Raw genomic sequence first — 14,919 nt, forward strand, 5'->3', positions numbered from 1 at the left:
TTTTGTAGTTTATTAGGCAGACAGGATTTAAATGAGATAGCAACAAACATGAAAGAATACGTGGCAAAATGTTTATATTCGTACTAGTCTTCTGGTGAAGAGATGACCGCATGTGATTTACAATTTGTAAAAGTTCGTATTAGCAACCATCTCGTCTCACAGGTAGGAAAAAATTCAATACGTATTTTTGTAGTACATTGAAATGCTGCTACATTCGAAGATGAACAATATGGAATTTGTATTTACTCATTGGATAATGTATGAAAATGCAGTGGTCGAAACTCGGGGCAGAGAAAAAAAGCTCGTCTTCCACCTTTTTTTTACTGATGCATAGATTTTGGCGCCAGTATTTATCTTTGTGCCTGCAAAACATGACTGTGTAGCGCTACATATATTAGACGGCAGAAGTTAGCTGTGGAGGCACCTACCAACATTTTTCAGAACTTCCGCTTACTTTGCACTCGATTCTAAGCCACAGGCAGTTTTTTGGATTACAAAAACCGGAAAAAAAGTGTGGCTTAGATTCGAGTAAATACAGTAGACCCTATACCCAATATCAAAATCAGTTAAGATTTCAACTAGTATCGTAAACTCTCTGATTAATACGTAACTTTAAAATGTTTTCAAAATCATTTTATCCAAACAAGGAGAGTATTTGCAAGTAATATTTTTCACTAATTGTGAGAACACGGTAGGCGCCATAACCCGATTCCCCGGAAATTTCGTAGTTAGCACACTGGACTCTCATTCGGGAGGACGACGGTTCAATCCCGCGTCCGGCCATCCTCATTTAGGTTTTCTGTGATTTCCCTAAATCGCTCCAGGCAAATGCCAGGATGGTTCCTTTGAAAGGGCATGGCCGACTTCCTTCCCTACTCCGATGAGACCGATGACCTCGCTGTTTGGTCTCTTCCCCTAAACAACCCAACCAACCCAACTTCGCTCAGTAAAAGGTGAGACAAAGTAAGCGAACACTCATCTCGGTTTATCCGTAGATACTCAAACATTTGTGAGAAAATGACCATCAAAGTTTTCAATGGAATTTAGATGCCTTTCAGTGTCAATACATTCAGCTCAACTGGTAGCATAGTGGCTAGCACTGCAGCTTCACACTTTTTTTTTGGCACGTGTGTGAAATGCAATTATTATACTACTGTTTTCCAGTGTGTATTGAAATAACATTATCCTTATTCATCTACTTCTAATAATGTGTCTGGTGAATGAATTAAAAAAATAAATGAGTTAAATAAATTTTTTGAAATTGCTTTCTGTGAAATTCCTGTAATGTATTGTGATGCATAATCAACTGCAAGTTGCAGTTTTTGGAAAAGTGATCCATTATGTGTGGTTTGCCACAAAATTGTTGCCAACACATGAATCTTCAGCAATGCTAAAAACATTTCTTTCCCGAGTGTGATTTAGGCGAAGAGATGTTGCTGTGGGAAATCTGCCTTTGCGTCATGCTCGTGGTGTTTCGAATGTTTCTACGGTTGGTATCATCCGAGGGAAAGCACAAAATCTTCCTGAAGAGTAAACTTGAGAATATAATGCAACAATTAAGAATTGCTTTAAGAATGAAATAGAAGAGTATGAGAATTTAAAAAGCTTGTAACCTCTGAAAATAACACACACACACACACACACATTCTTATTGTGAAACACAGCTGTAATTTTACAGTTAACATAGTGTCCTTGTAAGGAACATTGGTGTAGTAATCTTCTGTGGTCATGAGTAGATAAAAGAAATTATCAGATTCGAACATCGACCACTAAAAGGCATGTATATTACATTGAAAATTTCAACAGCCACTTCCTCAGAAGTGGTAGAGTGTCTGTGGATAAGCTGAAACGTGTTCATGTATTTGGATTCCTCTTCTACTAAGCGAAGTTTCTGGGAAATTGAGTTATGCTGCCTGGCATATGTCCCCATAAGATGTTTAAAGAGTCAGTGTCAAGTAACGTCAGTTCCCAAGTAGCATAATAGTAGACAAAAACTTTCAATTCACACAGTTACTGTTTTCAAGGGCTTGGGTTTGTTCCCAGCTGGCTCGGAGATTTTCTCCAGTCAGGGACTGGGTGTTGTGTTGTCCTAATCACCGCTGAATGGTCTACTCAACAGGAGGCCCTAGTCATACAACATTTACATTTTACAGTTTGTCTGTCAAAGTGTCATTTAAGATAGTGTTTCAGGCAAAACTCTTCCGTTAAACAATTCACTACTTCCATTACATACAATCTTGCAAATAATTCCTAATACAGTTCTGTAGTTTCTCAAAAACAACTCTGGGACGTGACTTTATTGCCTATCAGCCCTGTGCTGTTACACGTTTATACCGATGTACATAATTGTTGTATCAATGTCAAAGTACAAACACGAACTGACTTTAATAAAATGTACACAACTTTTTCTCGTTAAGTGGGAAGAACATCAATTTGTATTTGAATAATAGTCACAGGAGACGGCTGCAGTGTTGACAGCTTTATCTCCAGATGCGTGGTTGTCAGTTGTGTGACAGTGATGACTAGCTTCTCAACTCACAGCAACTGCATTGCCAGTTCTGTTCTCCATTTGCTTATTTCCAAAAGCCATGTCATTTCCTCATTACTGCTGTATCTCAATCATAATCTATAAAAACACAGTTTGCCGTGCAACATTGTGAAGCATAACGAGCTACTAACTCCCGTCACTGACATCGCTGATGAACTGACAGAGCAATTTCCTCTTCTTTGCACACAAAAACAGACACTTTCGAATATGTGGTTAATACCACATTTACTAGTCGATTCAGCAGTTTTGTTACAATAACTTTGATTCTTGGAATTATACGGCTATTCGGTTAGTTGTGCTTAATTTATATAATAAAGAAGATAACTGAAATCATAAGAATAATTGGCGTTTCTGTCTTTAATTAAACTAGTCAAATTTGGTCATTAATCAGTCTTTGAATCGATGTGTGACAGATGTGATTTAGAAATGTAAATGCAGAAGTGCAAAAATGCATTCAAAAAAGTTATAACGCATTCTGCTTTTCCTCTGATCATAAAAACGAAAATAAAAGAGAAATTATTTTACAGACATATGGCATTTTTCTGTTATGTGATAGTATTAGTTTAATTACAGTGTGGATTATATCTCCTTGCACTGACAAAGTTGGTAGTGTTTGTGTATCCGATTTTGTCTAACCTTGGAAATGTAGTCATAATGTGAAGAAACTGGTGTGGTGTCGATCTCATTGTTAACGGGAAAGAAGGTGTTCTAAGGGCTTGTTTCATTTTAATTTGAAATCAATGACTGCCAGGACTGGCAAGGTGTTCTGCTTATATAGTTGTAATGGCAACGCCTGGAACCTTCCAGAGAGAACCGAAGTGGCACATACGTGGAAGGTGAGTTTGGCAGCTAGTAGCAGCTCCATCCTGTCACGGGACTGAGTGGTGTCACACCTCCTGATGATGACGGTGATGACAGCTATCGAAAGCTCGAGTGTTTTATTTGAGATGATGCGGCTTGTAAACCGAGATGATTTTATTGCATTTTCAATTTAATTTTAACACATTAATCTGTATATTGAGCAAGCAGTAAAGGAAACAAAAGAAAAATTCGGAGTGGGTATTAAAATCCATGGAGAGGCAATAAAAATTTTGAGGTTCGGCCGATGACATTGTAATTCTGTCAGAGACAGCAAAGGACTTGGAAGAGCAGTTGAACGGAATGGACAGTGTCTCGAAAGGAGAATATAAGATGAACATCAACAAAAGAAAAACGAGGATAATGGAATGTAGTCAAATTAAATCGGGTGATGCTGAGGGAATTAGATTAGGAAATGAGACACTTAAAGTAGTAAAGGAGTTTTGCTATTTGGGGAGCAAAATAACTGATGATGGTCGAAGTAGAGAGGATATAAAATGTAGACTGGCAGTGGCAAGGAAAGTGTTTCTGAAGAAGAGAAATTTCTTAACATCGAGTATAGATTTCAGTGTAAGGGAGTCGTTTCTGAAAGTATTTGTATGGAGTGTAGCCATGTATGGAAGTGAAACATGGACGATAAATAGTTTGGACAAGAAGAGAATAGAAGCTTTCGAAATGTGGTGTTACAGAATAATGCTGAAGATTAGATGGGTAGATCACGTAACTAATGAGGAGGTGTTGAACAGAATTGGGGAGAAGAGGAGCTTGTGTCATAACTTGAGTAGAAGAAGGGATCGGTTGGTAGGACATGTTCTGAGACATCGAGGGATCAGGAATTTAGTATTGGAGGGCAGTGTGGAGGGTCAAAATAGTAGAGGGAGACCAAGAGATGAATACACTAAACAGATTCAGAAGGATGTAGGCTGCAGTAGGTACTGGGAGATGATGAAGCTTACACAGGATAGAGTAGCATGGAGAGCTGCATCAAACCAGTCTCAGGACTGAAGACGACGACAACAACAACAAGTAACCTGGCTTATCTAATATTAAAAATCCTTACAATGAAATATTAAATTTAGCACTTAATGTAAACTATTTTATGGAATCATGTTTTTATTCTGGAGAGAGAAAAAAAAAAAAGACTTGTAGACACTGTTTTTACATATAATTTTCCTGATTGTGGTGTCTTTTGAAACATTCAGGCATACACAGAGTTGTAACAAAATTTGGTTACCACTGGTATGTTTGTTTTCAGCATGTTTCTTGCTTCTGGCTGTTACTGAAATCCGAACACCCTTTACAGACATGTCTGGTGCAGTATCATTTGGATGGTACAATATTTCAAATCCTTCACTACGTTATTTTCTTTTATTTAGTGCTTACCAGAGCACTCAGCCGTACAGAAATCTGGATCAGTATTAGACTTGTCAGCTTCCCTTTCTGAACCAGAATCATCAATTTATTCTTCCAGGGTATTGGAAAATATTTCTGTCGCCAAAATTCTCAGTGTCAAAACTGTCGAGTATGAAGTTCAGTCAACAAAGATACAGGTAGCAGACGAACGCAGTATGGGACACAGAGCATAGAGCAAAACCAAATAGTGTAAAGTCCAGGATGGAATAACAATAATATTTTTAAAATGATATATTACTACTCAGCACATAGAGGAGCTTTTGGCAAAACCTTAAGTGTTTAATAGTGTTTTCACTGTCCATGTCTGCGACTCAATGTCTGCTCTACACGAGCAAAAAACATAGTTTGCTTTTGTAGAGTGCACACAGTTCAGAGTTCCAAAACTGTGTGGTAGGTCAGTGCAGAGACCCATCGTCGCACAGTGTACACCGCTACCATCAGAAGGCACAATGTCAGCTGTGAATTTTTAAACACAGCGTGCACACAATTTGGGCATCATCTGTGTGACCAACTGCTGCTGTCTGAGCTCTACTGGGGCTGTGTCTGCAGTGTGTTAAAACACAGTGGAATGGAAGAGGGTGCATGCATGACAAGGTCAATGTGTGGAAATGCCTTGTAATTTTTTATGTATCCACATTGCAGCAGTCCAGTATCAAAAGTCGCAGTGATCAAATTGTTCAGAACATTGTCACAGGCTGTTCCATTCTGCTGTGTTTTAATCACTTCAGTGAAACTCTACTGTGCATGTATATAATGAATAAGAGAACAACTGTATTACTGGTCCATGTGTTAAACACACATTCTTTCGTGCAAGTTTTATACCTTTTGCCAAATAATACTTCATTTATCAGTCTTGTGAGTCTGCTGGTCATAATTCTAGGGGCCAGTGGAAGATTTGATTGTGTAATCCGATCTGTGTTTGATTGCACCAAATGGTTCCATATGTAATGGTAGGAATGGCTGTTAACTGTATAAATTACTTTGGCAATATTATGAAAAGTGTAGATTGTTCCTTACCATGTAGCGTAGATGTTGAGTCTCGAATGGGCACGACAAAAAGACTACTAAGCGTGCAAGCTTTTGGCCAGAAGGCCTTCTTCCGAAATAGCACACACACACACACACACACACACACACACACACACACACACACACACACACACACACACCTGCTGTATGATGAGTAGCAATCTGTCCTTTTCATAATATTGTCATTATTCCATCCTGGATTTTCCTTTGTTTGATATGAATTGTTCTGTTTTCCTCTATTTATGGTCTAGTTTTTGTGTTTAACCAAACATGCAGGAATACAAAATACACAGTCTGATGAAAAGTATCCAAAGACCTATTACTGGACACCAATAGGGGTTGTATAGCACGTGCAGCATACAGTGGCCGACATGGTGTGACGAGTTTTCATTCAAACTACTGGGCGGGTTCGTTCATTCGTTTGTGCTGAAGGGGAGGCCAACAAGTGTTTCCACCTTTCGGCCAGTCGGCAATGACAGAATTGAGGCATACACTCTGAAATCTTTCTCGAATGATTTTGCAGAAACTATTCAATAAAAAAAATTCAAGAGTGAAATTGAACTGTTTACAAAATTGGAGCATCTTTGTGGATGGAAGTAGCGGATTACTCGTTAGTCTTGTGTATTCATTCACTGAAGCTTCGGAGCTGTATGGCTAAGTGTGGGGAACCAGTATAGTGTGGTTGCCTTTATACAGCCACTTATAATCCTCATACAGGGTGTATACGACCCGGGACAACCGGGAGATCCGGGAAAAGCCCTTGAATATTTTCATCCGGGAGAAAACCAGGAATTTTTTAGAATTCCAGGAATTTTTCATTGTTTCAGCTTTCAGTCCAATTTTTGTGATTTTGATTGGTAAGAACCAGTACTCTACAAAGGATATTACTGTATCGCGCTACTGCAGGATAATACTGCAGCGACAAAAAACCAACGAGGGGAGGGGGATGAAAAAAAAAGTTAAGTCGCAAAGGAAAAGCACCATATACAACAAAACACAGTATTCATACAAGCATCTGAGCATCTGCCAACAGAAAAGGGTGTCAAAGGCTTAAGGAAGACCATGCAATGCTTCCCAACAACAAATTGCCTTCGATGAGCGTGACGTGACAGCTTTTTACATTAGATTCGTTTGAGCAGTTGCGGGTGGGCTCTTGAGCATGCGCAGTTGAGTCGCATATGAGTAGTACCTTCTTCCGCTCCTGGCTACAGATGTGTGGCTGGGCGCCACTGTCTAGTATTGCCCCAGTTCGGAAATATCATAGATCCGGGCTGATGAACAGAGCAGTCCGAGTTGTAGTGGGGTGGTGGGTAGTCCCCACATGACCTGTGTTTATTAAAATACGTTCTCATAATTACATAAGGCTAAAATATGTTATTAGTTTCAGGTTTTATTTCCACATTTCTGACAGTCAAGCATTAATCGCCTTGCAGAACAATGAAGTTATTTTTGTCGGTGTGCTAAAGAGCTTTGGCTTTTATTAATCTTTTGCGCTGAGGCAGTCAATTGATATGAAATGAAGTGTTTAATTTCACACTGCTGGCTAGTTTCAAGTGTTCACTGCATTTCAAGCATACGTTTTCCATCTTTCAGCTCGTGTGGCATTCTGCCATAATAAAGAACCAAACATGGTATAATACAGTACTGGCGCTCAAGAAAATTTACGTCTGAATCTGGACATACGAATGTGCACTTTAAGCCGAATTATGCATTTTAGTATGGTTCACGAAATTCCGATGCTCTTGAAGTATCCTCTGATGTCTTCTTTCTTTTATGACATAATGCAAGATCTTTTAATGTTTTACACGTACGAACAAGCGGGCTTCCTAAGTCATCGTAGCTGCGCTAGCGCAGTGACGCCTATTATCTGGCGCTCTCTGGCAACTGCTGAAATGTACCAATTTCTACCAGGTCACGGGAAAATATTGCGAATGGTGGTTTGAAAAGTGTTACTTTCCAAGTAAATTTCCTTTTACGCAAGATGAACTATGTGCGAGAATGTACGATGAATTTCTTAAATCGAGCCCAGAAGATCAGACATGTACGTCGTTATTAAAAATTTTACTGGAACATTTGTGTGATGTATCTTAAAGTGTAACATGCACAAGAAAGGTCAACATTACATGAGGAAGCTTAGCTTCTCTTGCAGCTTATTAATCTTAGAGACCAATATCATATGTGAAAGCTTTGTTTTTCTTGTGGCAACACTATGTATCCTTTATTTATTTAAACCATTAACTTTTCTTATTTGTGTGTTCACGCTACTTAAGAGTGATCTTGCTATTGGCTGACTACATCACGTGTCCTATGCTGTCATCAGCTGGCGAGATCACATGACATGAGCTATGACTGGCTTACAAAAGCGCGTCGCAATGTCAAGTTTCAATGCTTCAGAAAGTAACATGCTGTGTTCGGTGGAATTCGAATTTATAACTTCGTAACATGAAAACATGCAGTGTACATGTTGCTACACATCAAAGACCTAGCAAAAATGTTTTTTTTTTTTTTTTCCTCCCTGAGTTTCGTTTTCTAAAGTGCTTGGAAATTCAATGTCTGTGTATACAAACATAATCATTCAAAGGATTGATAAATTTTACAGTGCCGAGGAATAGTATACTGTTACTTAACACGGAAAAAGTGTATTTTCAACCGGGAAATCCGGGAATTTTTTTTTTTTTCCTTGTCCATGATACACACTTCCATAGCAGCGTAGTTGGGTGTCCACCTTCTTTATGTGCTTGCTAGTAACCACACTGGTGTGCAATACTACATTGCAGAGTTCCCTAAGGCGAGTACAGAGCTTTTTGGCATATCTGCTGATGCTCATCTCTGCAGAGCATCGCAGTGGAATTGTTGTGTGAACTTATTTTATGTAATACATGTTTCTAAATGTAAGATCCTATCTAGAGTAACCATCAAGTACTTCGGTTGTTGCTGATAAGAGAATTCTGTGTTATCTGTATGAATTTTCGTCTTGTGTCAAGCCACTTTGTTGTTCCGATGAAAACAGCTGATTTTGGTCTTGTTGGGGTTTGGGTATTACCTGCTATTTAGTGAAATACCCACACGATTTATTTAGGTCAGTGGTGAGAATGTTTTCAGCATCTTCAAAATGTTTGTTTTGGATAGTCAGTCGTGTCATCGGCATAGCTGAACTTCGTTGACATCGTTTCAGGCAGATTAGAGGCATAGAGGTTAAAAAACATCACCGCTCGTGCTGCTCCTTGAAGCAGTCCATTATTGTTTCCTGTGTTTGCTTATGTTACTACCCTTATCATCTGCAAGCGAGTTGTTAAGTCTTACTTTGAATCTACGTCTTTGTGTAGATTTCAAAAAATTCTTCAGTATTTGTTCTGTTTGTGAATCTATTCTTCGTGGTACCTGCACGGTGTAAATTTTTTTGCTGTTGCAAAGAACCTTGCCAAGTTCTCCACAAAACTATTCCCAATTTGTCTTATGGAAGTTCCATTTAGATTTGTATGTCTATTTCGTATATGACTGGGCGATGTTGACCACATGAGAAATCTGACAGAACCATTCTGGATATGCTTTCTGGTTCACTGTTTTGATTATGAGTTGAGAAGCAGAGATCTGGATTGGAGTCTCTGCCCTGTGCTGCTGATCTGAAAGTTTTCTTGTCCTTCACATCAAATATTAGACTTGCACTGTTTTTCTCCACCCAGTCAGCAAGTGCAAGACCATTCTTGTCATTGGTGTTGTTCTTCCACATTGTATGATTGTTGAAATTTTCCACATAGGGAATTGGGAGGGAAAAGGGATAGTACCTCAGCAGGTCACTGCTTGTGTGGAGTTTTGTAAACATTAGCTATTGAAATCTGTTCAACTTTTATAGTGGCATTGTGAATCCCGTTGTCAAGGCCAGAGGGAAATAGTAGGCAGTTTCTATTTTGCTGTGAATATAAGTGGCACAGGTGTTTGCATGATGGTATGCGGCTCCTAGTATCTCATATCCTGGTATTCTTCCTCTTTCCTGAAGATTAGCTACAGTCTATGTAAGCCTCTTATATAGTAAGTACATCAGTGTTCCTCTCATGCGGAATTTGAGACAGAGTTTTCCATTTTGGTGTTCTCAGTCCTTCAATATTTAGTTAGCAAATTTGGAGACTATGTCTGATATTTCTTGCCATACAGCTCTTAGTAGAGCCATTACGTGACACGTTTTATTCCAAGTGTGTGAAGCCAGGAGATCCTCTCGACACAATGAGTCTGGTACCAACCGATGTTTTGGCTCGGCATGACCCAGGGTCCACTGCATGGAGCTGTTCCATGATGTGAGCGAGCTAGTTTCGTTTGTAATCATCATGCAGACATTTAAAACATGTGGACTAAGTAACACAGCTGAAGGTCTAAACAATAGAAGTAATTATAAATAAAACTGAATTCAAACAAAATGAGGAATAGAAATCATGATTGAAATGACATATTCGAAAGCATAAAATGAGACAAATGGAAGAAATTAATTCAAAGTTAACACATAAAAATTATTAAAATGACATTCACAAAAGTAACCTACACCATTGTATCAGTTGTTTAAAAAAAATAGATCTCACCCCGAGGGACCTCCCCTTATTAGTGTTGTCCTCCAAGATTGGGTTACTTATCTGCACTTCACTGCCTGATGTGTGATATTTAAGTTTCACAGTTTATTATGCTTAATAGAATAATCACAGAGTAAAAATTACATTTCTGAATAAAATTAACACGGAATGGCCGACCAGAGTGATCGAGTGGTTCTAGGCGCTACAGTCTGGAACCGCGTGACTGCTACAGTTGCAGGTTCGAATCCTGCCTCGGGCACGGATGTGTGTGATGTCCTTAGGTTAGTTAGGTTTAAGTAGTTCTAAGTTCTAGGGGACTGATGACCTCAGATGTTAAGTCCCATAGTGATCAGAGCCATTTCAACCATTCAACATGGAATGTTACAGCTTTGCAGTTATGGCAGATTCATGTAGCTAACCAATAGACAACTATTAACTAACTAATTAGCAAGCTAAAACTGGTGAGTGCTGTTATAAATACAACAGCAATTGATTTTGCTCATTACATTGTTTTAACATGATCGAAATTGAAATTACAATCATTTTTGTGGGATTTCAATAAATTGTTTAAAAAATTTGCTACGACAAATAGAATAACAATTTTCTCTCATCCAGAATGTAGATGGAAATACATTTTTAGATTGAAAATTATTAAAACATACTTTGCAAACAATGAGGGCAGAATAATTTTAATTTATACTATAGATACTCAATGAATCTCATTACCAACTTTCTCTCTGAGTCTTTGACAGAAGACTAAAAAATTGCTACTGCCAAATATTATGTCAAAATTTCATAAATATTTTTAATTTAATATCAAGTTGTTACAGTATGTATGTGGTGTCTGTTTTTTTGGTCATTTTGAAGGAACAGACACCAAATACACAGGGTGAATCACTGCAGCCTTTCATTGCAAATAATGCGGAAATGGAAAGTGCTGTTGATGTGTGGTTTTAACAGAATGAATTGGTAGTCAGGTGCTTGTATTGTTATCCAATCAACAGATTGTAGCAATATATAGAAAGAGTATTTTTTGTGCAAATGTCACTTTTCTAAATGGAACAATGGCTACTGACATTGGGTAAATTTGAATGTCAGTGGTGCTTGTCACAGGATTCTAGTGGGAGTCATTTACGAGGTATCATATTTTCAAAACTTTCGACACGGACACCTGTTTGCGACATTCGACATCTGCAGTTGCTATAATCCACTCATCATAAGAATAAACCTGATGTAAACATTGCACTATGTGTTCTTCTGCATTTGCTGGAACCTCATTGGATTTCAGTTTCACATGGGACTGCAGTCAAGCTGTCTAGAGTACTGTCAGGTACGATAATAAGGGTACGTTTTGTGGTATGCATTATGGGCACATCGACTTAGCGGTAATACGGGACAACAGCTTTACCGGAGTGTTTAACTTGGACAGCACTGGCCGGTCAGCTGATACAGCCAGCCTGCAGTTACGTGGCCAGCTGCAGTTCACACGTAAAACGAGACGAGCAGAGGAGCAGTACAGCTTCAGATGTTGTTTAATTTTTAAGCAGCATGAAACAATACACTGCAAATCTCCCACAATACACTCCGTAGATGACTAGGCAAAAACCACAACGTGTTATTGTTTTTAGCTAATGTACTATTATAATTATGGAAATTCCTGACTTGACCACAGGGTAATTTTTCTGCGTAAGCTGAGTGTAACGTAAGAGAGTATTTAAGGATTTCGCTGTACAGTTAAATATTGAAGCCACTGAAGCTATTACTTACAGTCAGTTGTCTCTTTCCTTATCCGAATTCGAGAAATACATTTCAGTTCTGGAAGTGTCACCTGCTACGTTGATAACGAACCTATCAACAACAGAATCCACGAAGCCAACCAAGTGCAAAATTTTCTCTTCTTTTATGACAAGCTGTTCTATATGCTGCCAGTGTTTGGCAGTGATGCGTGAAAAAGCTGCGTTTGTTAGTTCCAGTACGTCTGGCAGCTTAAGAGTCTTCTTACTTCTCAGGCCAAATCCCGCAACTTAATCCATTTTTCAGTTTCTCTTAAATCAGGTGAGTAAGGTGTGTGCAGAATGACGTCCAAACCCAACTCCTGTATAGTTCTTTTGTTGTCCTAGCAGAATACGGGCAGGTGTTACCTTGGAGTAGCACCGCTTCAGTCATTCTTCCTAGTCATTGTCCTCAGGTTGCGTCTGCAAGATGTCGCAGTTGTTGGCAGTAAATGTCAGCAGTGATAGTTACACCTTGGGTGGGGAATTCGGTAGTGCATCACACAGTTGCTGATCCACCGGATGCAGAACTTTATCTTTTGTGGATGCATGCAGTTCTTTGTATGGTCTCAACTATTCCTTTCCTTTTCTTACGTTAGCACGATAGTGCAAAGACACCATTTCTCATCACCAGTAAAGATGGAGGATAGGAAGAGTTGGCTCACGAGCAAATTGATGATAAGCAAGCACGGATGTGTCGGTTTTTGTGATTGTGGCTTAGAGCCCGTGGTATCCGTATGTGCGAATTTTGAACCTTCTCCATTGCCTGCTAATGTCATACGACGGTGGAATGATTGTAGTTCATCACATTTGCCAGTTCTCGAGTACCTCGATGTGATTCATTGTGGAGTAATGTGTTTAACGATCTTCATCGAACCCTTAAGGTCTTCCTGAATGTGGAAAGGCTCTAATGTCAAAACAATGCTACTTAAAACGAGGAAACCATTTTCTTGTGGGGCACTGTCCCCTTTGGTGCAAGTGTTTCTCACTGACTCCACTACTGTTAACCCTCAGTTAAACTGGAACAAAAGAAATGTCAGAAATGTTGGGATTTCTCCTTTTGGCTTTCAGTTCCCTTATGCCCACAGCTTCACTCACTATCTCCAGATCACAAAACGACAACAATGTAAACTCGAGGAACAACAGTGAAAGACAAATAAAAAATGACAATTGATAAATAAATCCGTAGCTACTGGAATACCAACAAGCAAAACAAAAACACTACAGAGTTATCTATTGACGTAATAAATAAATGTACCGACCTAATAAATAATAAGGATGTAGAGGCCTATCTCACTAGGGGTAAGATAGATACTGCCTACAGGAAAATTAGAGACACCTTTGGAGATAAGAGAACGACTTGTATGAATATCAAGAGCTCAGATGGAAACCCAGTTCTAAGCAAAGAAGGGAAAGCAGAAAAGGTGGAAGGAGTATATAGGGGGTGTATACAAGGGTAATGTACTTGAGGTCAATATTGTGGAAATGGAAGAGGATGTAGATGAAGATGAAATGGGAGATATGATACTGCATGAAGAGTTTGACAGAGCACTGAAAGACCTGAGTCGAAACAAGGCCCCCGGAGTAGACAATATTCCATTGGAACTACTAACGGCCTTGGGAGAGCCAGTCCTGACAAAACTCTACCATCTGGTGAACAAGATGTATGAAACAGGCGAAATACCCTCAGACTTCAAGAAGAATATAATAATTCCAATCCCAAAGAAAGCAGGTGTTGACAGATGTGAAAATTACCGAACTATCAGTTTAATAAGTCACAGCTGCAAAATACTAACACGAATTCTTTACAGACGAATGGAAAAACTAGTAGAAGCCAACCTCGGGGAAGATCAGTTTGGATTCCGTAGAAACACTGGAACACGTGAGGCAATACTGACCTTACGACTTATCTTAGAAGAAAGATTAAGGAAAGGCAAACCTATGTTTCTAGCATTTGTAGATTTAGAGAAAGCTTTTGACAATGTTGACTGGAATACTCTCTTTCAAATTCTAAAGGTGGCAGGGGTAAAATACAGGGAGCGAAAGGCTATTTACAATTTGTACAGAAACCAGATGGCAGTTATAAGAGTCGAGGGGCATGAAAGGGAAGCAGTGGTTAGGAAGGGAGTAAGACAGGGTTGTAGCCTCTCCCCGATGTTGTTCAATCTGTATATTGAGCAAGCAGTAAAGGAAGAAAAAGAAAAATTCGGAGTAGGTATTAAAATTCATGGAGAAGAAATAAAAACTTTGAGGTTTGCCGATGACATTGTAATTCTGTCAGAGACAGCAAAGGACTTGGAAGAGCAGTTGAATGGAATGGACAGTGTCTTGAAAGGAGGATATAAGATGAACATCAACAAAAGCAAAACAAGGATAATGGAATGTAGTCTAATTAAGTCGGGTGATGCTGAGGGAATTAGATTAGGAAATGAGGCACTTCAAGTAGTAAAGGAGTTTTGCTATTTGGGGAGCAAAATAACTGATGATGGTCGAAGTAGGGAGGATATAAAATGTAGGCTGGCAATGGCAAGGAAAGCGTTTCTGAAGAAGAGAAATTTGTTAACATCCAGTATTGATTTAAGTGTCAGGAAGTCATTTCTGAAAGTATTCGTATGGAGTGTAGCCATGTATGGAAGTGAAACATGGACGATAAATAGTTTGGACAAGAAGAGAATAGAAGCTTTCGAAATGTGGTGCTACAGAAGAATGCTGAAGATTAGATGGGTAGATCACATAACTA

At 39.0% G+C, this 14,919-nt stretch overlaps 1 protein-coding gene across 2 annotated transcripts in view; it reads left to right on the forward strand.

The window, feature by feature from the left end:
- The window catches only part of LOC124720147 (sorting nexin-13-like), a 411,803-nt gene that overhangs the window by 235,194 nt on the left and 161,690 nt on the right, over nucleotides 1–14,919 (forward strand). The gene's annotated exons all lie outside the window — the stretch shown is intronic.

The sequence above is a fragment of the Schistocerca piceifrons genome, chromosome 11 (genome assembly GCF_021461385.2).
Source record: "Schistocerca piceifrons isolate TAMUIC-IGC-003096 chromosome 11, iqSchPice1.1, whole genome shotgun sequence".
NCBI lineage: Eukaryota > Metazoa > Arthropoda > Insecta > Orthoptera > Acrididae > Schistocerca > Schistocerca piceifrons.